This window comes from Choloepus didactylus, chromosome 9 (assembly GCF_015220235.1).
Source record: "Choloepus didactylus isolate mChoDid1 chromosome 9, mChoDid1.pri, whole genome shotgun sequence".
In the NCBI taxonomy this organism is placed as follows: Eukaryota; Metazoa; Chordata; class Mammalia; order Pilosa; family Megalonychidae; genus Choloepus; species Choloepus didactylus.
In genome coordinates this window covers 33339488-33363760 of record NC_051315.1, presented here as the reverse complement: position 1 = coordinate 33363760, position 24273 = coordinate 33339488, and the positions used below count along the sequence as shown (strand labels likewise).

Sequence of the window (24273 nt, the reverse complement as noted above, 5' to 3'; positions counted from 1 at the left end):
ACCAGAGGCCTGCTTTTTTCTTCTAATTGAATATAAAAATTAAAAAGATTAAAAATCAGTTTAATGATCAATGCAACTGATAAACATGTTTGTTTTTTCTATTTTGGTTGTTTATTTATATAGGAAATAAATGATCATTTTCTCCTTCGTTAGAATTGGCCATAAGGAGTGATTTATGACTCTGCTCAATATCTAGTTTTAGAGCCATTTCCCCCAAACATTGGAGTAAAGTACAGCACAGACTTCTCTGGTGTTCACTGAAAAGCCATCTAACCTTTTTGTAGATCCCCAGACACCTGTAATCCACATATTTCCAGCTCATAGGAAAAAGTATGAGCATTTAAGTTTAAATCTTGGGAGCAGAGCTCATAGCTGGATTAATTTATTTTTCTTGCCCATCCAAGTTTTAGATTTATATCCACTTTCCTGTTCTATTTGATGCCCGCACACATTGCTTTGCTGTTGTGCAGGTATGACTAAGTACTGTCTCGTTCCACTGAATAGGGCATCATTTGTCTTGGGTTATACAGGCTGGCTGCATACATGACAGCACACCGTGACAGTAATTTGCACTGATCTGCCCCCACTGCTTGTCCTGCTGCTACAAATAAGAATTGATTATTATGCTGTAGTGTTATTGACTGTCACTATGAACACAAGCTTTATTTCATTTTTAAAGTAACATGCTGTAGATTTGTTTGGTATAGGAGCAAAACAGGGAAATATTCATTTCTAAGAATTATTTGCAGTCACAAATGTAAGTTTAAATCCTGGTCATAAAACATTTAATTTACTTTAAATCATAGTAGCCCAAAACTTTATCGTGGTATTTATTTTAGTGTAATGCAAATAAATAATTTCTAAAGCCATAGAAAAATCAGTATAAAACTGAAATATTTTTCCCATTCCCAAATTCAGGAAAGATACGTATAGAAGGTGACTGGATATCTTTTCATCTTTTCTTTTATCTCTGCAAATGCTTTAATAATAGTATATCAGTGGCAGATGTATCTGAATTTATAAATGTATGCCTTCCTACACTGTACATTTGATTTTTTTTCTAAATCCTTTAAAGTATGACGCTAACAGTTAGAAAACCTGATTTATTTTGTTTTGCAATGACATCATGAGTCTTACATGCTTGGCTACTCTAGCAAGTATACTATTTCTGTGTAAAACTAAAACTTTGAGTTTATGTATTTAACATAGAGATTTTTAAAAATTAAAACTATGCAGGACCTCAAGACCTTATCTGCTTAGTCCCTTTGAAACAGTCTTTTTGTCTTCTGAAGGATATGCTGGGGCAAGCAGAGCTTATGAGAGAATGGGCCTTTGAGAATTCAACACCATTACTAAACGGCTTGAGTAATGGGTGGGTTCTTACGGTTTGGGATAACAGAAGAGACTTTGAGACCCCATCTTGCTATTTATTTTGAATTTCTTCATTAAACTTTTTCTTCTTTTTAATACATTTTTATCATGAAATTTAACTTACATGCAGAACAGTGATAACCTTGAAAGTATGATTTAACAAGTAGTTAGCAAATTTCAAAGAGTCACAGTTCCACAATTCAGTTATTTCCTTATTGTGATATATAATATATACACAGATAGGTGATAACTTTCAAAGTACAATTTAACAAATAGTTATATAGGTAATTTCAAAGAATATTATGGATTACAGTTCCACCATTTCAGTTTTCTTCTAGCTATTCTAATACCCTAGCAACTAAGAAAAAGAAAATTATATAGAGATTCAGTATTCACAATCCTTTGCTAAACCCTATCTTGTCTGTTGCTACCCCTTCCTCTTGTTGAATCACTTTCTTGATCTTCAGGGGTGTCTAGGCTTGCTTTTTCTCAGAATGCTTTATTTTATTTAAAAATAAATAAAATGTTTTCATATAATCAGAGGAAACTGAAAAAAAAATACATTTAATTTCAGTATCTTTTTGAAAGACAATCTATTCTCTGACTTGAAGTAGACTTATGGAAAAATGACTCAGCTGCATGTGTCTAGAAAGCGATTTCACCTTCCCTCCTTTCCATGTTGAAACCATCAGAATCTAAAAATCTGCCAAATGCATTTTTTTTTCCTCAACAAATCCACAGGGCTATTGCCATTATCTGTAGATAATTTAATTTTTCTCCCTATTAGCAAAGGAGTGAAAGTATGTAGAGGAAATATACAACATAAGCAGGTCCTGTGCTTTTGTTTGAGATTCAAAATAGGCTATGTCAAACAATGCTCAGAACAGTTTTGAAGGAAGTAAGATGGAAACCATAAATGAGTCATCAAAAGGTCATGTATTTCACCTGGCAGGGGAAACCCATGATCTCGAAGGTGGTTTACCCAGGGCGAGGCTTATGCATTGCGCTTGGGTGTGCTGACCCCTGAGATTTCCCCAAATGTGGGAAACTCGACTGCATAATTTGTGGTAGTAGAGGATGGCATTAGTACTCTGCCCTGGTTAAAAATAATAATAATAATAAAAGTCATGTAATTTGCATAAACTAAGGCTGCCGGGTAAAAGTAAAGGGTATTTCCATCAATATTTTTAAAATTATGGTCTAGTGCAGGCATGTTTTCCTAAGACAGTCAGTGAAACAAAAAGTCCTGAATAGTTGTCTTTGAAAACGTATTATATATATATGTACACACACACACATGAGCACACATATATTTCCTTTGTGAAAATAAAATTACAGGTATTTTCATTTCACAGCTGTGACATAATTCAAATTAATGCTTAACAGCTATGTATTTATCAATTAGCATTATTTTTTATCTCTCTCTGACTTCCTGTATTGTTGTAATTCCATCAAATAGTCATTTGCTGCTTCATGGTAATAATCCCTTCACATTCCTTCCTTTCATCTGTATCCTTGTGTGCTATTTGTTGTTCTGCTAAATCCCCATTATAGAGGCCTAAGGGTTCCAAGAGCTTGATGAATAATTGGAAATGTCTTATCCCTGAGCTTCAAAAAAGTGTTAGAAATAATTATAAGCAAACATCTTCTGTAGTGTCCCATATCAAATCAATCCCTGCTTCATACTGTTTGTACTTTAGATGGAGAAGGAGAAAGCAAGGTATTGGTTACCAGCTCTTGAAGCATAAAGGAGACAGATGTTTTGGTTTCCATCGCTTTTTCTCTGTCTTCTCTGTTCTTTCTGGCAGTTTGGACTGCTCACTACAATATGTTCCATAGTTAGTCAAGCCTGTAATTTCACAAGGTACAGTTAATTATTGATCAATCAAAATGAATTTCATAATCCTTTTGGCAACTAGTGCTGTACTTGAACTTCTCTCTTGCCCATAAAATAGCTTAATGGGCTACATATAATGAGCATGAAGGATATGAACTAATGTTCAAAGAAACAGGCAAATCCTACCTTTCCTGCTCATGCCAATTTAGGATTACTCTTTGCAACATACTACACATTCATCTGTTGCTTAGCTCCCCAGCTTAATTTACAAGCCCCTTCCCCACTCTGACCCCAGATGTAGAGCCTTCATATCATCCCCAAGAATGTGATTTCATTTAAAATATTTATTTAATATTTGAATATATATTTTATTTCTTTAGTTTCTTCTGTATAAATCAGTTTTTGTCAGATAATAAAGTAGTTCTCATGAACCACAGAGTTGTCTTTTCAGTACAGCAATGTACTGGTTTTTCTCAATTGGAAATGTACGGATGTGAAAAATGAAGAGAATAACAGCTCCCATCCTTAGCGAAAAATACAAGAGTATGGGATTAAAAATTCCTCAAACCATGGTAACTTATATATGGTGTATATGCAGAAGGTTATTAAAGCTGGCTTTTGGTTGTTCATTCATTCAACATTTATTGGCAATCTAGTATGCATCAAGTTCAGTGCACTGAGTGACACTGAGAGTGAGACAGAGATTGGAGTACGAGAATCCAGAAACTAAGTTGTTCTCATAGTGCAGATTTGGGGAGAAAGAGGAGCTAAGTGAAATTATTAATATATGGGTGATCTAGACCTTATAGTCTGCCATTGGAATGGTATCTTCCTCTGAGATATAAATGCACTTTATGATTCAAGTAACCCTCCATCCGTCCATGCGCCAAGTGCTGAAGGCCCCTTATATTTGAGGCACTGTGCTTGCTATCTCAAGGAGCACAATGATAAGAGAGTCCTGAAAACTTCCTTCAGGGTGTACACAATGTTCAGCTCAGGGAGTCAATGAAGATGACCACCACACCCACAAGCTGCCTGGGTTTCCCCTCTCTGTTCTCATCTGGAGGCTCAGTTCTGGGGCTGTTCCTGGTTTTCCAGAGAACTAGCTGACCCTGTGTCCAACACTTGTGTATTTAGACGTTTTTCATCTTACATCACAGCCCTTTAAAGACTTCCCCAGTCTGGGTTAGAACATGCTCACAACCCCAGCCCAGGCCCTCTTTTATGCCTGTATCTCCATTCTGTGGTGAGGATTTTCTCTGATGTTCTTTGTGTCTTCAGGCTGTCATCCCCTGAAGGATCTAATCAACAAGAATGTAGACATGCGCACACACAAACACACACACACACACACACACACACACACACACACACGCATAGTCTCTTAGATTTGTAGCATTGCCCCATCTAAATGCACAGGGAAAACCTTCTGCAGATACTACACAACCTGCAGAGAAGCAATTCTGCCTGGACCACTTCACCCTCATCACAGAGGCATTGCTGAAGAGTGTGATTGTTTTACATCTGCCTAAATGAACAGTCCATTCAGTCAGATTTCTTTAGAAATAATAAAAATTTTAAAAAGACACCAATGCAGGTAGCTTTTTGCCTGTTTGGTGACAAATTCTGTCCTCGAGTTTCAAGACTCTTGACTTTCAGGTAGCCACCCTTTTAGAAAGAAGAAAAGCTGTGGCAGATGTAGCCAAGGACATACTTGCCTGAGAGCATTAGGTGCTTTAACTTTATTCCTTGGTTTGGGGAAGCTTGAGAGCAGGGAAGTGACATGGACAGAATAAAGCTTTAGCAGAATTCACCAGAACCGTGCAATGTGTCAGGAGGGCAGATCAAGAACGCTTACCCCATTTTGTCAGCCCAACTCCCTCTGTGAGAACAAGCATCCATGGAGGGGAGTTGCTGAGTCTTTACGCATTTACAGCTTGGGCATCTACGGAGAGTGAGCACTCTGTGTAGGTACTTAAGCATGGCATCTGAAAATAAAAGATTAAGTTTGGGTCCTTCTTCCCTTTCACAGACTACATGGATATCTTTCCCCTAAGGATCCACACCCCAATGGACTGAAGGCAAAAAAACTGAGGGGTCTTTCCCAGTGTGCATGAATTATGCTTTCAATGGAATAATCAAAACTCCTAGGGCTGTTCTAAGCCAGCACGGGTCACACCAGTCCCTGAATTTCTAGTGGAAGTGGTCTTCAAGAAGCATGTCAAGGCTGTCTGCCATGGAGCTTGGCCTTGGGATAGATGTCCCTGGTCTTGTGGAAAGCTCTAGAGATACAGACTTTGACACATCTGCCTATTACTCCCACCTTGACTAAATTCTGACTGTTTCCTCAACTGTATCCACCCCCACCCATCCCCCCCACACACATACACAGTGTTGTTAGGGGGATTAACTGAAATGTTAGATGGGAAATACTTGGTACTTATTAAATGCTCAATAAATGGTAGTTTCTTTTATTAAGTTCTAAAACAGTTTGGCAATGGTCATGCCTAAGAATCTTTCCTTTAGTAAAACAGCTATAATTTCTGCATCTATAGTTAGCTGATTTTAAATGTGGAAAAAATTAGATCAATATTTATAAGAAAATGACTATGCTACACACTGATGTTGATGTGGTATCATATCTTGCTAAATGTAGACAAAATTTATACCCTATATAAAATAACGACCAGAATTTAGAGTAAACTCTTTTGGAAATATAAATTTTAATGATTTTTGAATCAAAGAAATAGGTTCATGTAATTTTTTTTAAAACAGTATTCAAAAAATCCAAAAATGTATATAAAAATATATACCTTCCCTCTCTTCAGAAGCAACCACATGCTTTAACCCCTTCACGGAGTGAGGGAAGGATTATGAGGGATATTTTTAAAAGATTAATTTACGGTGTCATAAGAGATTGAGATTGGTAAAATGTGTAGACCTACATTTTCAACAACTTAATATTGCCTGATATTTCTGAGAATATTAAACAAAAATGTGAATAAAAATGCCATTCAAATACTTATCACTTTAGGAATGGGCTATACACATATATAGAAAATGCAATTATTACAAAACAATAGGATGACGTTAACTCAACTGACTGTTCTTTCTGATTTGTCCCACATTGCTCTTTCACAATGGAAACCCATTGTTCTAAAGCAGGGTTAAACAAACTTTTTCTATAAAGGGCCAGATGACGAATGTTTTATACTTTGCAGGTCTCCGTAGCAACTATTCCACACTGCCATTGTTGGGAGAAACAGCCATAGATAATACTTAAACAAATGGATATGCTTTTGTTCAAATAAAACTTTATTTATACAACAGGCAGCCATATTTGGTTCATGAGTCTTAATTAGTTAGGCACAATTCTAAAGTAACGCATGACAAAATGAAAAACACCTCACAAGGGTAAATGAAACTGCAGGAGAAGAGGATGGACAGATAAAAGTTGAGGGGTATTGCAAAAAAGATGAAATTGGTAATAAACAATGGAGTTCATGTTTCGTATTCATGTGTCCCTACCATATATGGCAGAAAACTTATATCGCAGGTGTCTTGGTGCCAAGTAACTTGTTATATTGGGAATTTACATTTTACATGGTAGACTATATTATTTCCAAATCTCAGGCTTTTGATACTTAAAATAGCCTAATATTGTTGAAATTGCCTCAACTACTTGTAGGAGATTTAGTTCAACCCTGATCACCAAGTACCAGCAACTGACCGCTGAGAAATTTCCATGATTCAGAGAAGAGATAAAGAAGCATTTTACACCAGCCCCTTTCCTAGTCAGCATTAAGACACCACCACAAACTGCAGGAACCTAGTAAAAAGGGACACATTCGCTGCTCAGGGCTACTTGGTTTTATTTAAATCTGGAGCCTGAGCTCTGTGGATTCCTGGTGAAACAACTTTGGCAAATAGAAAAATAAACTTTGTCTCAGTGGAAAATTAGTCAGGGAGGCCCAGTGGACATTTCACAGTCATAAAATCCATGCAAAATGAATTTGAACAAGAATAGGCTGTCTAAGATATCTACTTGCCCAAATAATATATTTATAGATTATTATTACATATGGGGGGGGAACCACTAGATTGAAGCTGTAAAATTTCACTGATAAAAATGATCCATTATCAAATGTCAACGAACATTAAAAGAGAGAATGTGACACTTTTAAATAAAAAATGATGCACAAATTACACAAGAAATCTATGGAGACTCTTCACGTCTTTTCTCTTGCTCTATCCTGCTATAAAATATGCAATAAACCTTTTTCAATTGGAGAGGTTTAATCTATGTGTATAAGGGGAATTAGAAGCAAGTGCCTTCTCTCTTTTCCTGGAGGCCTATGCGCAGGGCTTTTTTTCAGATATTGATTGTGAAAGTGATATCACACCAGAAGGTGCATTGATACGGTGTCGGGTAAAAGAAAACGGCAAAGAATCCTTACAGTCTAATCAAAGCTCTGTCCAAGCCCACACTCTGATGAAATCCAATCAATAGAGACGATTAAATGACACATACAGAGTCATCAATATTAAATACACTCCATTTCCTGTACAAGATCTGGGTAACGCAAAGAGGAAAAGACAAAACTTAACTCTGCAGGTTTATTTACAGAATGTGTGCTGTATTTAAATATGACTATGAAAGTTTGACTCATAAGTTGCCCACCAAATTAAGGTGCCAACTGTGCACTTACAAACCACTTTATGTTGAACAAATTGAAGGCGAACAAATTACTTAGGCTGTAATTTGACAGTAATCACTTGGAGGAGACCAGCATTTACTTTAACATCTGGTATTTAGTCTTAGAATGGAAGATACACTGGAGACAAAGGAAATTATGAAAATTACAACAAAAATAGGAACCATTTTTGAGAGTTTGCTGCAGTCAAGTTGATGTGTTAATTGCTTAATCATTATCTCATTTACAAACATTATCTCTATAATTTTTAAGGTCAAGGACACTAAGATGAAGATGTATTCACTGATATGGAAGTGGAAGAGTTGGAATTTGAACTCAAGGCTGCCTGAATCCCAAAGCCAATCTTTCCAACAATTTGGCCCATATACATTGTCAATTGACTGTGAGTTTAGAAAAACCACCTAACATCTATTTCATTAAAGTCTTTTCCTTCTTCTCTAATGGGAGATGCTTGAACTAAATCACTTCAAGTGTCTACTCTTCATTTAAATTTCTAAGAGTCTGTGGTAGCCTCATGGCTGACTGTTAGTCACTTATAAAGTGTGCATAATACCACTTCATTAAAAATTCCCATTTTGTGCTGAAAAGAGGTCTGTTTTCAAGTATTGGGAATTCTTTGCTTCTCATTTTAACAGCAATGACAATCTAAGAAAATAAACTTATTTTAAGGCAAGACATAGTCTTCTAAAATCAGTAAAGACCTCTGGATGATTACAGAAGAAACCAGGTGGTCTGGGTTACCAATTTCTTTTCCTCATATTCAGGCAGTGTGGGCTTCAAAATTTTTCTTCATCAGATTTACACTCTTTTAAAAATGTCAACATTGTGAACCAATTTACTTAGTCGCTCAACAGTAAATTAAATACACACATTCACTTAAAAAAATTTAGAGAACATATAGAGTTTTCTTTGTTCCAGGTACTGTTTGAAATGCTTTATGCATGTTAATGTATTTGGTACTCACAGAACCCCACTGAGGTAGGTTATCCCTATTTCATAAATGTAGAAACTAAGACAGAGAATTTAAGTAACTTGTCCAAAGTCAAACATCTAGATGCTTCTTTGGACAAGGCTTCTGAGTCTAGAGAAGATACCCATAACCACAACCCTTAATGCCCCTCTCTGCATAAGCTACAAGAGTTCTTTGGAAGAAGTTTTATAAAGAAGGTGTAATTTTTAAATATGTTTACAACAGGTAGAATCTGAAGATTTTTATGATGTTGAAATGGTACAGTAAGAAGCAAACAGCATAAAAAAATATTTTCCTTGAAGAAATTCCATGCTAAGTTCACTTCTTGGAGACAAGGCAGAAGAAGCAGGTATGGCCACAAATTCAGTTCACACAAGTCGCCCCACAACTGACAGACAGTTATGAGTTTCTACTGCTATTTGGAATTATTGATGCTTTGGGCCTATGAGTGAAATCAGGAAATTCCTTGCCAAATTCAAAGTATCCTGCAGTCCTTCCAGATGGTGACTTCTTTTAAGAAAAACTTTATTCATTGCTCATTATAAAGAAATACAGTCTCTATGCTTTCCAGAGCAAGGACAAGAATTAAAATATCCGATTGTTTTATTTAGTGTCCTGATTATATCAATAAAGTTCTTTCCTGTTTCTTGTTTAAGAAGAGGTATCATACTCACCAGCATCAGCTATGCCATAGTTTTTTGTTTTTTTCTTTTTTTTCCCTGTTTTGCTTTTCTCTTTTCCTCTTGGTAGGTAATCTCACTGATTTTCTTTGTCTACTTAGGCAAAATAACAAATGTCAAAGCTTGGAAACTGGTAATTTGGTAATTTTAGACAATCGCCTCATAACCACATTTTAGTACACCTTTGAAGCGGTAGAAGTTCAAAGGCTTTGAAAAGACGATTCTAGCATTGCCTGTTACTATGAGTCATTTGAAGTAATTGGTCTTGTCTGATGTATGTTTTGAACTGAGGAAGTAGAGCTTTATTACCACAATCAGATACAGGTTTTTAGCTGAGGAAGTAGAGTTTTCCTTGCAGATGCAGATGCATGCTTGATAAGGCAGAAAACAGACAGATGTGCCTCTGTGCACCAGGGAAGAGGTGTGGAGAAGGAACAAATAAAACCGTTGAGAAAATTCCATGAAGCTACAGTGAAATGCTTTTGGAAGCAGTCCCAGTTAGGAAATTTCCCACAAGCAAGCAACTCATAATTTAGACACAGACTTAAGACTTCAGTTTTGATACAAACCTCATCGTATTATAAGTGGGCCAAGGATTTGTGCACAAATAAACTGGGCAAAGGAATATCATCTTCTCAAAAGAATATTAACTAGTCCTTCCACATTTGTTTTACAAATATAGTTTCTGAGGTAAAGGTGGTTCTTACTTTATCAGTTTCCAACAATGAAAATCATTCGTTCAGAATCTATTTCATGCAAAATAAAAGGCAAAAATGTTCAGCCATAGAGAAAACACCCGTATGTGTTATTTCTTTTTGCATCTTCCCAGAATAACTTTGGTTTTGGTTTTCCATGCATGTATATGTATGTAAGTAAATAAATAAGACCAAAATAAAATGAAACAAACAAAAGAAAAACATTTCCCTTAGGGAAAGTTTGGCTACCATTTTACATATTTCTCATGAAATATTCAGCCAACAAATATTTATTGAATGCTTGCTGTGGGACAGGCACTGTGCTAGAAATTAGAATACATAGATTGTAAGATATGATTCCTTTCTCAAAGAGTTAACAGTCTAGCAGATAAAAAGACAAAATGACACTTGTAAAAAGAAGCAATAGTCGTCAAAGGGAATCATGGCTAGGAGACAGTAGACTAAGCCTTCCCCAGAAAATGTTGGTTAACTACCTAGTTCTTGAAGAAGTCAGTTCCTGGCTAAGCCCTTAAGATGCAATGAATGTGGGCCTTCCAGAAGAGGAAATAGCCTAGGCTAAGGTAGAAGAACATGAAAGAGGGTAGTTTATTTCCAAACCACTCTTCGTTAGTCTGACTAGAGCCTGAGAGGCAACAAATGAGAGGAAGAAGAGGGAGAGTGAGAGGAAAAGTGGCTAGAGAGGAGATGGACACAATTAGAATATAGAGACCATACGGGAACACCTGGGTGCAAGTGGGAGATACCAAGAACTTGAGTAAGATTAATGGGCAGAGAAATAGAGTTGAAAAGACACACTAGCGTGATTTTTAAAAGGGAAAATAGAAGTGAATTTAATGGTAGAGAAAGGAGTCTTAGTAAGACTTGCTTTCCTTCGGAGACTTGTCATTTTGTTTATGTGCATTCATTATGTGGTTATTTTATTAAGGTCAGCCCACATCCCTCCAGAGTAAAACCTCTTGAATGTATCTCCAGTGTCTGACAAAGAAGTATTATTTGAGTAACTGATTAAAAATAAAAGTCTAAATTTCTAGCTTTGACAACATGACATATTTTTAAGCATCTCCAGTGACCCTGAGTTCTAGGCTTTCATACTTGTAACAAATAAATATTTGGCAGAAAGTCAACATTTTGATACACTATTTGTCATTCACGACTTAAGTGGAATAAGGAGTATGATAAAAGGTCTGATTACGAAGAAATGGAAGAAAATATGTTTGTTTTAATACCTGAAGGGATTGAAGAGAAATCTCAAAAAATTAAAGGGCAGAGATTACCAAATAAGGGAACTGGATACAAAAGAATGGGGAGCAGATTTTTTGTTAAAGGGCCTTCAGAACTGAGGGGAAGAAGAGGACAGTAAGGAAATATGAAAGGATATAGTACTCAGGGATTATTCAAAAAGTCAGCAATACTGAGACAGGTAACAGACTCCTTTTCATATTGTTATTGTTTTATTTTTATTGAGGTAAAATTTATATACAATGAAATGCACAGATCTTAAATTTACAATCCAATGATTTTTGCCATGTATATACACCTGTGTAACCAACACCCAAATGAAGATGCAAAATGTTTCCATCATACCAGAAAGTTCCTTCATGCTCCCCTCGAGTCATTCCCCAACCCCTTTAGACAGGCTGTTCTGATTTCAGCCAATATAGACTAGGTTCAAACCTCAAATAAATTGTGTAATTCAGTATGTCCTCTTTTCTGGCTGCCTTTTTTCCCTAAACCAAATTCATTTAAAATTCTTCAGAGTTCTTGTGCATTATCTAGTGGCTTATTCTTTTATAATGCTGAGTAGTGTTCCATCATACAAATCTATCATATTTTGTTTATTTTTCTGTTAAAGGATATTGGGATGTTTCTAGTTTGAGGCTATTATGAATAATTTGCTATAAACATTCTGGTATATAGCTATTTGTGGGCATAAGATTAATTTATCTTGGTTAAACACCTAGGAGTGGAATTTTTGGACATAGAGTGATAGTGCTTAACTTTCTAAGAAACAGCCAAGTCACTTTTCCAAAGTGATCATACTATTTTACACCCCCTCAATAATGTATGAAAGTTTCAATTGTTCATATCCTCACCAACATTTAGTGTTGTCCGTCTTTAATTTAGCTCTGCAGGTGAGTGTGAAAGGCATTTATTCTCTCCTTGTGGAGAAGTTTTCAATGTGCTTATTGACTTGCCATATCTTTTGAGAAGTTTGTTTAATTCTTTTGCCTGGTTTATATTGGGTAGTTAATTTTTTCTTTTTGTAGTTAATTTTTTATCAATGATTTGTAGAAGGTCTTTATGCATTCTGGATACAAGTCATTTGTCAGATATATGTATTATGAATATTTTCCTTTTTATTTCCTTAATGGTATCATTTTATGGATGCTTAAAAATAATTTTGGTGATGTCCATTTCTTAAATTTATTTTTCTTGTATGGTTGTTGCTTTTTGGTTCCTTGACAAGAAATGTTTGCTTACCCAAGATCGAAAAGATATTCTCCTATAATTTCTTTTAGAAGCTTATTGTTTTAGCTTTACTTTTAGATCCAATTTTGTGTATAGTATGAGATAGGGTTTAAGGATAATTTTACTCCATATAGTTATGCAGCTGATATGGAATCATTTTTTGAAAAATAATTTCCTTTCCCCATTGATTTTCCTTGACACCTTTGTCTAAAATTAATTGACTGTTTATATGTAGCTTTATTTCTGGACTCTGCTCTGTTAAATTGAGTTAAATGTCTTTCCTTATGCCAATACCATATAATTGTGTTCAGGTTAGCTTTAAAGTAAGCCTTCAAATAAGGCAATATGAAATTTATATCTCTGTTCTCCTTTTCCAAGATTGTTTCAGCTAATCTATATGGGTCCCTTGTATTTGCATACAAAATTTAGAATCCTCTTGTTAATACTTCAAAATAGGCTCCTGTGATTTTGATTGGGATTGCATTGAATCTAGAGATCATTTGAGGAGCATTGATATCTTTACAACATTGAGCCTTCCAAGTCAAGGACATGGTTTATATCTCCACTTATTCAGATCCCTTTAAACTTACTTCAGCAACATTCTGGAGGTTTTAGTGTAGAAGTCTTCTGTGTATTTTGTTAGTTTTGTTCCAAAGCTTTTCATGATTATTAATTATTATAAATTTTATTCCATTTTCCAATTCTTTTCTATAAGTTTTCCCATTTACATTAACTGTGAAGATACAATTGTTTTTTGCTGTTGTTGACCTTATAAACTGAACCTTGCTAAATTCACTTATTAATGTTTTGTACTATATAGCAGTATTTTATAGATTCCTTAGAATATGCTAAAGCACAATCATATCACCTGCAAATAAATGTTTACTCTTCCTTTTTGATCACCATGTTTTCTACTTACTTTTCCTGCCTTACTACACTGGTTAGGATCTCTAATAAACGAATAAAACAGTATGATTCCAGAGCCATTCTCTTATCAGCTATCTACACAATGTTTTATTCAATTAAAAACATCACCCCAAAGACACTGGCAGGGCCACAGCACTGCACAACCCCAGGGGCCCTTTCACATAGACCACACTGGCCAGCAGATAGGTGTTCACTGTATTTATTCACTGTCATGAGGTAAGGGGAGGTGATGGCATTTTGAACTAAATACCCATCCTACAATCTCACATATCATAACTTTTGCTTGTCCACTGTCATACAGATAGGAGAGAAGTGATGCATTCAAACTAAATTACCAATTTGGAATAAGGAAAGAACACTAAAACTTATAATCTGCTGAGATCGTCCCAAATGTCATAACATGGGGTTATGTTTCACTTCCTAAAGGAGTGGATGGAGAGATGCACAGTTTTTTGTGTTTGTTTGTTTGTTTTTTAATTTCAAATCAGACCACAAAACCCCTCTGCATCAAAGCCATCAGATAGTTTTCCATTATACTTAGAATAAATACCAACTTCTCTACGGTGCCCATAAGTTTCTGTATCATCAGACTCAGGCCAGTGTCTCCATTCTCTTTGTGTGTACTTCTCCTTGCTCACTAGGTTCCTTCCACTCCAGCCTTCTTTTCTCTCTGCATGGACCACTCACCTTCCAACTCTTGGCCAAGACAGCTCCTTCTCATCCCTCATCTTGGCACAAATGTCATTTCCTTAGCGAGGTCTTTCCTGACCACCTAATACAACTGGACTACCCTCCTCTCCCCTTCGCTATCTAGCATCACATATTTTTTATTTCCTATCATGATCCAGAATTATTTTATTTCTTTACTTATTCTTCGTAATATTTCACTCCCAGCATACCCTACTAGAATGATATGCTCCCAGAGGACAGGGACTTTGCCTTATTCAGTATTACATTGAGTGAGCCTGGCATGTAACCGAAATTCAAGATATTTATTATATGAAGGCATAGAACTAAGTATACTTTTCATGGAATTTCCCTAGAAAATTTGTCTGCAAACTCATATAAGTCTCAATTTCCTGTGTATACTTATCTGAAAAAGCTCTACCACTTACAAACTGCATGATCTTGGGCATATTTTCAATTTTAAAGATTTTCTCTGATTTGATAAATAAAAGATAATATTTACCTTACAGATTGGGTGTCATCATTAAGTGCATTAATACATAGAGAGTGATTAGCTCAGTTCTGGGCATGTAGTCAACAGATAATAAATGTTTGTTCCCTCTCTCCACTCCTTTGCCACATACTGTGACATTCCCGTACAATCCCAGGGTCTCCTATAACACACTAAAAATGTTAGAAGATAAAAGAGTTCACCAAAAGCTGCCTTCATTCAGTTTCAAAGTTCCAAGTCATATTAAACCCCAACCTTCTAATTCCCAGAAGATTTCATGAAGAAAGGAAGGAATAGACAGAGAAAGAAGCGAAGAAGCAAGAAGCACAGGAGCACAAGAGGTAAAGAAGAAAAGAATAATGTAAAAGCGTTTGTCTCATGAGAGGATATGGACACTCCACCCCAGCCTAGCCTGGCATTGATGGATGCACACACAGTGCATTGAGGCAGCTCTGACTATTGGTAAGCTGTCCTTAAATCCCTGTAGCCTGTACTGGGTCAATACTCGTTGCCAGGCCCTATGTACTACTGTAACTTGAGGATATTCTTCCGAAATTAGCAACTCTTTTTCCAAGTGTTCTGATCAATGTGACTGTTTCATAGATGTTGATGTGTCAAAGGGAACAACCAGCCCCTTACCATTTCCTTTGTTCCTTTAAGGTAGCAAGAAATGTGAACAGTTAAAGGCAAAACTAGCCAATGCTTAGCGTTTTGCAATTTGGTTATAGCCCAGAATTTACATACTTATTAAAACAATTTAAGGACAGAGTCTAAGGAATATTTTTCCTATAGCAAAAAGCTCTTAGATTTCTCTGGAGACACATTTTGGATTCTCAAGGAGGGCTCACAAGGATACATTGTTTTGCTACCATGCCTGACATCAGCTGGTGTCTTTATAGGTTTCCGAGGACTTTGAAATGGATCCTAAATGTTCCCATTTCAAAGGAACAGGGCTTCTATCTTAGGTGGGACCAACCATCCTCCTTATTGCTCCTCAACACCCGTACTCTATTCCTATCAGTAGATTTGAGGTAGGAGATACAGCCTTATGTGCCCCAAAAGATGAAATCCTGGAGTAATGAATAGCCAAGGCATGGCAGGGATACTGGGTAGATGGTAAAAATGCAGGTAAAAATAAGGATTCAGGATGCAAACCAGGATCACTTTGTAACAACATTTTGCTTTCATATGAGCTTTGGCTGATCTACTAACTCAATCATTTGAAAAAAAAAGAGTAATAACTGTTACCAAGTTATTACAAAACCATTCAAATAATCTCTAAGCGTGATTTTTGAACCAGAAGAGTTTTTACGAATCATCTTAAAATTTCAATTCATATCAGGTGGAGGCAATGTAGAAAAGTCCTAAATCTTCAAAAATGCCTATCTATCCTTAAGTTTATGATCCACAGTAGTTCGAGTAGTTTGAGTATTTACAGTGCAACTGAATGAGATAGATTCAGCAGTGGATTTGAGGACTATCAGTCTCGCACTTCATAGTTGGGTTTCATGAATGGAGGCTCATGTTATCCAGCAGTGATTTTAACACAGGTTCTTCCCATGATCAACATATTCTGTCTGCTTCACTCCTTTTGGGTCTTGTTCTGTGCTTACATGTTTCTCTCCATCACTTTGTTTCTCCTCAAACCAACTGATTTTGAAGAGACTGTCAGGGGCACATTTTCAGAGGTGATCCCAATCCCTAAATCAGGGAGAGATGACATGACTTTCTCTGCCTTATTAAAATCTTAAACATTCATCATTCTTCTTTCCTTCTGCAGAAAAGTTTGTAACAAAAATGTTTGAGGATTAGTGCTTCCATAGGGAGCCCAATGGATGCCTTTTAGTATTAAGTATGGGTCCAGTATCTATAGGTTTGTGATAACTCTTTTAAGTGAGGGCTCCTAAATCTCATGGCTTGGCTATCAGGATGCAGAGCAGCAGGGAAAGCCCTGGCAGGAAGGCTGAAATGGTATTTGTAAAGGAATTTGATGGGGAATTCATGGCCTATTTCATTTCTACCCAGCCATAGCACTCCCAAATCCTGCTTCTGCTTGACAAAACCAGGTCTGTTTTTAAGACTGTGCCTTTTAACTTGAACTCCTGCTGATTTTCCTATTTGTGTGTGCATGTGTGTGTGTGTGTGTCTGTGCTTAACTTTGTTCCCACACATTTATTGCAACCCAAGCTTGCATCCAAACAAGACTGCCTTGAGCAAGTTCCGTTGCTCCATTCTCCAGCTGGCTGGACCTTCTGTCCATGACATTTCGAAGAATCCACCGGCTGGGACCTCAGGATTCCACTGCCCAGGATAGTTGACACAGGTTGATGCATTTTCATGCATTTTATTATAATGCTTAAGGAAGAAAGGGATGTTTGCTTGTAGGAACCTTAGTTCATGATGGGTTTACGTAAGATTGACAGGGCATTCAGAAAGTCTGGGATTCAATTCTTTGTAGTCTCTGAAGGTAAAACAAAACAATAAACTTATTTCCCTTTCATATCTTCCTTTCCAATTTTTTTTCCTTTGGTAAAACACCGGTCTTTCCACATCAAAACCTCTATTTATCAAAAGAGAAATCAAGTAATCAAGTGACTAAAATTATTTTTTTTTGCAAGAGACATTAAAAAAACACAAAGACAAATCTTTGCCATTTTCCTTTCTAATGATCTTTGACATGTTTTTATGAACTATCTCGAGACTTCTCTTCTTCTCATGTTGGAGTTGCATTAAAATAATAATGATCATGATAATAATGATGTCAGAAAAATTACACTGTTAAGCTTTCTAAAAATGTAGAATCTTCACTATCCTTCCAAAAGAAGGCATTTTAATTTTATCTAGCACAAGATGGTATTTATATGGGACTCAACCAATGACAGGGCCCTTTAACAAGAATATTAATATCTTCTTACCTAAATTACTAAAAATAATAATGACTAACATTTGTTGAGGTCTTCCTACATGCCACGTACCATACCAAGCTCTTTACATGCACTATCTCATTTTTATCATCAAAATTATCCTATGATATTGTTTAAGGTTCAAACACTTCTTCTATAAAGGGCCAGATAATAAATATTTTAGACTTTGTGGGCCACATAAGGTTATTGTTGTATAGTCTTCTTTGTTTATTGTTGTGGCTGTTGTTCTATTTTGCCTTTACAACCCATTACAAAAGCAAGAACAATTCTTAGCTCCTGAGTTGTCTAACAACAGACTGCAGGAATTGATAAAAGAACCATTATCATTTCCATCTTACAGATGAGAAACTGAGGCTTAGAGAAGTTAAGTAAATTGGCCAAAGTCACACACCTGATAAATGACAGAGGACTACAGGTAACCATGTAGACCTTAGCAAGAATTAAGTATTTACAGTTAATCTGAGTATCCATGAAAATAGGAGATACAGAACATTTCTAATAGACCATATATAGTTAGCTATAATTAGAAATGTCTCTGTAGTATCAGCTATTTTATAAATGTCTTAATGGATATATCCACAGAAATATTCTATTTCCACCTACTACTGTCATGTATAATATCAAATTAAGGCTAGTTCATGATCCACACATAAAAGGATTTTACTTCATTTTTACTTTTAGAACTTTCATGATATTTTTTCAGCCTTAACTAAGAGATAATAATTCTAGTTACAATTTTTACTGTTCCTCAATATCCATCTTCCATGTATGGGTATCCTTAAGTTAGAGACACCTGAAGTAATTTATATTCAAAATTTCTAAAGTACAACCTTAGCTTCCTTCACAATGAAAACCACATTGAGCCTGAAATTACTGTTTAACACGTGTGCTGGAATCCAGAACTTGATTTGACTGGGAACCATTCTAAATTTTCCCTGATTATCCAAATTATCCAGAAAAGAAAACAAAAATCTACTATATTTAAGATTTTATAAAAATAAAATTTGATAGATCAATTATTGGTTTGAAGATATATAGTAATGTTAAGTTAAAGCAATTGAAATCAATGCACTTGAGGTTAAAAGTCACTAATAAGGAGGGAATCGTGGAAAGACGGCAGAGTAGTTCATAGGAATATCCAGGAATAAGTCCCCTCACCAGAAAAGTTAATACACAGGCAGGAACTGTCTGAATCAAATACTTCAAAATTCTGGAGTCCAACTGAACACTGTACAGCATCCATGGAAGAATAGGAGGAAGAAGCTGGTAAATTATGGTAAATACCAATAAATTGCTCTCTCTGCCCAGTGGTTACCAGCATCCAGCCCCAACTCTCGAGGCAGTCAGCAGTGGGGTCTGACCCTGGTGTAGCTTGCTTGTACCAGAAAGGGATGGGTGTGGTCTGATCATAGGTCTCTGCTTTTGATTAGCTACTTCAGCTCACTGGGGCCCAGCTCTGAGAACAAAGGTGGTGGAGAGACTTAAAGATGGTGCACGGAGAACAGATGAGGAGCTGTATTTGCTGGTCAGGTTCAGAGTCAAGAAAGTGCAGTTTGGGGTAATCATGGAAGAAGCTCCTGATGCCTTCCTGCTCCTTTTCTCCTCCCCAGGGCCATTTGGAGCCGGTCAGTTCTCCCTTTGTGTGCCCATGGCCTTGTTCCACTGGGGAAAGACTGATGTGGAAAACTCCTCACTTGCTTGTGCACCCTCCAAGAATTTACCCTCCAGGTAAAAGCAGCTTAATATAAGGAAAGCTGTGTAAGAAACAATTGAAGTGAGTAGCCTGGGGCAAAGGCTTTCCTGCTTTAAGACCTGCAGTGGAACACATGAGGGAGGAAGAACTTCTGCTTCCTGGGAAGTAGAGGGGTCAGTCAAACTCTTGTAAATAGGAGAATTCCTAAGACGTGAGCTGGCACAAGCCCGGGACAAGACACAGGCCCAGAAAAGACAGCAAGGGCTCTGCACTTTGCATTTGCCTTGGGCTGACCTTTCTACTAGAGAGGCCGAACTCTGACAGAGAGCACCAGCCAGTGCAAAGCCAAATGGCAAAGATGGTGAAAGGTAATTTCTGCTTAGGTTTGCTTGGCTTTGTTAGTTCCTGATACTGAAGAAAATCTCTGTCATTTCACCAGCTGTTTACAAACTCAAGAAACAGACTTCTCAGAAACAGTGTGAACAAAAGATTATGAGACAAAGAAACAGGAAATGGATAAAAATCCAGAAAACATCAATACAGAAGACCAGACTTTGGACATCCCAAACAAAGACTTATAAAATGATCCTCAATATGTTCAAGAAAATGAGGGAAAATACAGAGAAAAAAAAACTGAAGGATGTGGAGAAAACAAAATGAATGAACAATAAGAGAATCTCAATAAAGAGATAGAGATTTTATAAAGGAAGTGAACAGAACTACTGGAGTTGAAGACCATGACAAATGAAATGGAAACTTCCCAGGAGGGTTTCAATAGCAGATTGGAGTTGGCATAAGGTAGAATTAGCAAACTCAAAGACAAGATAATTGAAAGGAGTCTAGCTGATGAGCAGAAAGAAAAAAAAATTAAAGAACAAAAATAGCCTAAGAGGCCTCTTGGACACCAGCATGCATACTAATAAGTGCATTGTAGAATTCCAGAAGGAGAAGAAAGAGAGAAAGGGGCAGAAGGAAAATCAAAGAAAGAATGACAGAACACTTCCAAAACTTTGCAAAAGACGTGAATATGAACATCAAAGAAGTCCAGAGAACCAAACAGGATAAACTTGAAGAAAAGAATGCCCTGTCACACATGGATCTAATTGTTGAATGCAAAAGACAAGGAGTGAGTTCTGAAAGTTGCAAGTAAAAAGCAGCATATTATGTACAAGGGAGTCCCAATTAGATTGAGTGATGATTTCTCATCAGAAACCATGGAGGCAAGAAGACAGTGGGTTGAAATGTTTGAAGTGCTGACAGAAAACAATTGCCAACTAATAAAATCTGTTAAGACTTTCTTTCAAAAATGAGAGTCAGATCAAGATATTACCAGATAAACAGAAGCTGAGGGAGTCCATCAACCCTAGGCCTTCCCAACAAACAGTGCTAAAGGGAATTCTTCAGGCTGAAAAAAAGAATGTTAGACAGTAGTTCAAAGTGGCATAAAGTAATAAAGGCCTCTGGTAAAGGTAATCATTTGGATAATTATAAATGTCAAAATTTTTATACTGTATTTTTTGGTATGTAACTCCATTTCTTATTCCTACAGGTGCTAAAATGCAAATGCATTAAAAAGCAATGATAAATATATGGTTTAGGACATATAATGTAAAAGACATAATTTGTAAAAAGTACAAAAAATGGCTGGGGGATAAAGGGGTACAGGAACAATGTATGTGTATGCTATTGAAGTCAAGATGATATCAAACCAAAATTTATTGTAACATATTTAGGGTAATAAATTTTAACCCCATGGAAACCACAAGGAAAACATATGAAACATATATCCAGACTGAAATGAGAAGGGACTCAATATGGTACAACATATAAAAGCAAATAAATATGAAAGTAAGCATTAACAGAAGATTAGAAGGGCAAAAAATATATAAGACTTACAAAGATTAAATAGCAAAATGGCAGAAAGAAGTCCTGCATTATCAGTAATGACTTTAAATGTAAATGGATTAAACTCTCCAGTCAAAAGGCAGAGATTGGCAGAATGGGTATAAAAGCATGACCTAACTATATGTTGTTTATAAGAGACTCACCTTAAAATTTAAAGACATAAGTAGGTTAAAAGTGAATGGGTGGAAAAAAATGTAAGTAGTAACCAAAAGAGACCTGGGGTAGGTATACTAATATGAGATAAAACACATTTTAAGTAAAAAGAACTGTTATGGAGGACAAAGGCAGTCATTATATACTGATAAAAAGAACTGTTATGGAGGACAAAGGCAGTCATTATATACTGATAAAGGGGTCAATTCAACAAGAAGATGTAACAATTATAAATATATATGCTTCTAAGTGCAGAACCCTGAAATATATGAAGCAAAATCTGACAAATATGAAGGGAGAAATAGTTGATTCTATATTAATAGCAGGATAGTTTAATATGCCACTTTCAATAATGGATAAAACATGTAGAAGATCAATGTGGAAATACAAGACTTGAATGATACTGAAAACCAACTAGATCTAATAGAAATACAAAGAGCACAGAAACAGCATGCACAGTCTTCTCAAGTGAACATGGATAATTCTCAAGGATACACCTTATCCTAGGTCATAAAACAAGTCTCAATAATTAAAATATTGAAATCATACACTGTGTCTTCTCCAATCACAATGGAATGAAGCTGGAAATCAGTAACAGAGGGAGAAATGGAAAATTCACAAATATGTGGACATTAAGCAACATACTCTCAAACAACCAATGGGTTAAGGAGGAAATCATGGGCTAAATTAGAAATATCTTGAAGTAAATGAAAATGAAAATACAACACCCCAAAACTTATGAGATGCAGCAAAGGAAGTGTTAAGAGGGAAATTTTTTGCTCTAAATGTTTATATTAAAAAAGAAGAAAGACTTTAAATCAGAGACCTAACCTCAAAATTGGAATAACTAGAAAAAAAAAAGAGTTAAAAATTGATCAGAAGGAAGGAAATAACAAAGATTAGAGTGGGGATAAATGAGATAGAGAATAGAAAACATAGAAAACAACAAAATATCAACAAAACACACAATACAGTATAAATAAAACCAAAAGTTGGTTCTTTGAAAAGAACAATAAAATTGATGAACATTTAGCTAGACTGATGAAGAAAAAAAGAGTACACAAATAAATAAAATCAGATCTGAAAAGAGGGACATTGCCACTGACCCCACTAAAATAAAAGAGATTATGAGAGTCTGTACAAACAAATTTGAAAGTGTACAAAAAAACTAGAAAACCTAGATGAAATGGATGAATTCCTAGAAATTCACATACTACCTACACTGACTCAAGAAGAAATAGAAGATATCAACAAACCAAAAAGTAGTAAAGAGACTGAAATAGTAATCAATGACTCCCAACAAAGAAAATCCCAGGATCAGATGTCTTCACAAGGGAATTTACCAAACATTCCCAGAAGAATAAGTACAAATCATGCTCAAACTCTTCCAACAAATTGAAGAAGAGGAAACACTCCCCGTTTCATTCTATAAGGCCAATATCACCATAATACAAAGCCAGATAAAGATACCAGAAGAACAGAACATTACAGACCAATATATCCTATGAATATAGATGCAAAAATTCTCAGGTATTCAAGGGTGGTTCAACATAAAAAATCAATTAATGTAATATATTGCATTAACAGAATGAAGGAATAAAACCACATGATCATCTCAATTGACAGAAAAGACATGACAAATCCAGCACTCCTTGATATCAACATTTAGAAAACAAAGAATAGAAGGAAACTTCCTTAAGATAAAGGCCATATGTGAAAAATCCACAGCTTAGCATCATGCTTAACGGTGACAGACAGAAAGCTTTCCCTCTAAGTTCAGTAACAAAACAAGGATGCTCATTGTTACCACTGTTATCCAACATTGTACTGGAAGTTCTAGCCAGAGCAATTAGGCAAGAAAAGAAATAAAAGTCATCCATATTGGAAGGGAAGGAGTAAAGCTTCCTTTATTTGCAGATGACATGATTTATACAGATGATTCTGAAAACTCCACAACAAAGTTCCTAGAGCCATAAAAGAAGTCTGCAAATTACCAGGGTACAAGATTAACACTCAAAAAATCAGTAGTGTTTCTATGCATCAGGAATGAACAGTCGGAAGAAGAAATAAAGAAAAAAATACCAATTACAATAGCACTAAAAGAACCAAATATCTCAGAATCTAACCAAGGAGGCAAGGCATTTCTACAGAGTAAGTACAAAATATTGGTAAAAGAAATCAAAGAAGACCTAAAGAAATGAAAGGACATTCTGTCTTCATGGATTGGAAGACTGATATTGTCAAGATGTCAGTTCCACCTAATGTGATTTACAGATCAATACCATCCCAATCAAAATTCCAAAAACCTTTTTGCAGAAATGGAATAGCCAATTATCAGATTTATATGAAAGGGTAAAGGTCTCCAAATAGCCAAAGCCATCTTGAACAAGAAAAACTTGGAGGACTCACACTTTCCAACCTTAAAATTTATTAGAAAACCATGGTAATCAAAACATTGTGATTCTGGCACAAGGACAGACATATAGACCAAGGAAATTAAATTGAAAGCTCAGAAGTCAACTTCACATTTATGGGTGAATGATTTTTGACACAAAGGCAAAGACTTGGCAATTAGAAATGAGTAGTCTCTTCTTCAAGGTATTGGGAAAACTGAATCTCCATTTGCAAAAGAAAGAAGGAGGACCCCTACCTCACACTATATCCCAAAATCAACTCAAAATGGATCAAAGACCCATATAAAATGGATAAAAACTATGAAACTCCTAGAGGAAATCT

At 35.9% G+C, this 24273-nt stretch overlaps 1 non-coding gene and 1 pseudogene across 1 annotated transcript; one reads left to right on the top strand and one right to left on the bottom strand.

Annotated features, from left to right (window-relative positions):
* LOC119543701 overlaps positions 1-24273 on the bottom strand; it is a 47412-nt pseudogene that overhangs the window by 5608 nt on the left and 17531 nt on the right.
* On the top strand, positions 2309-2470 carry LOC119545087. Its single transcript, XR_005219061.1, has one exon. It is a non-coding gene; the product is annotated as a U1 spliceosomal RNA (small nuclear RNA).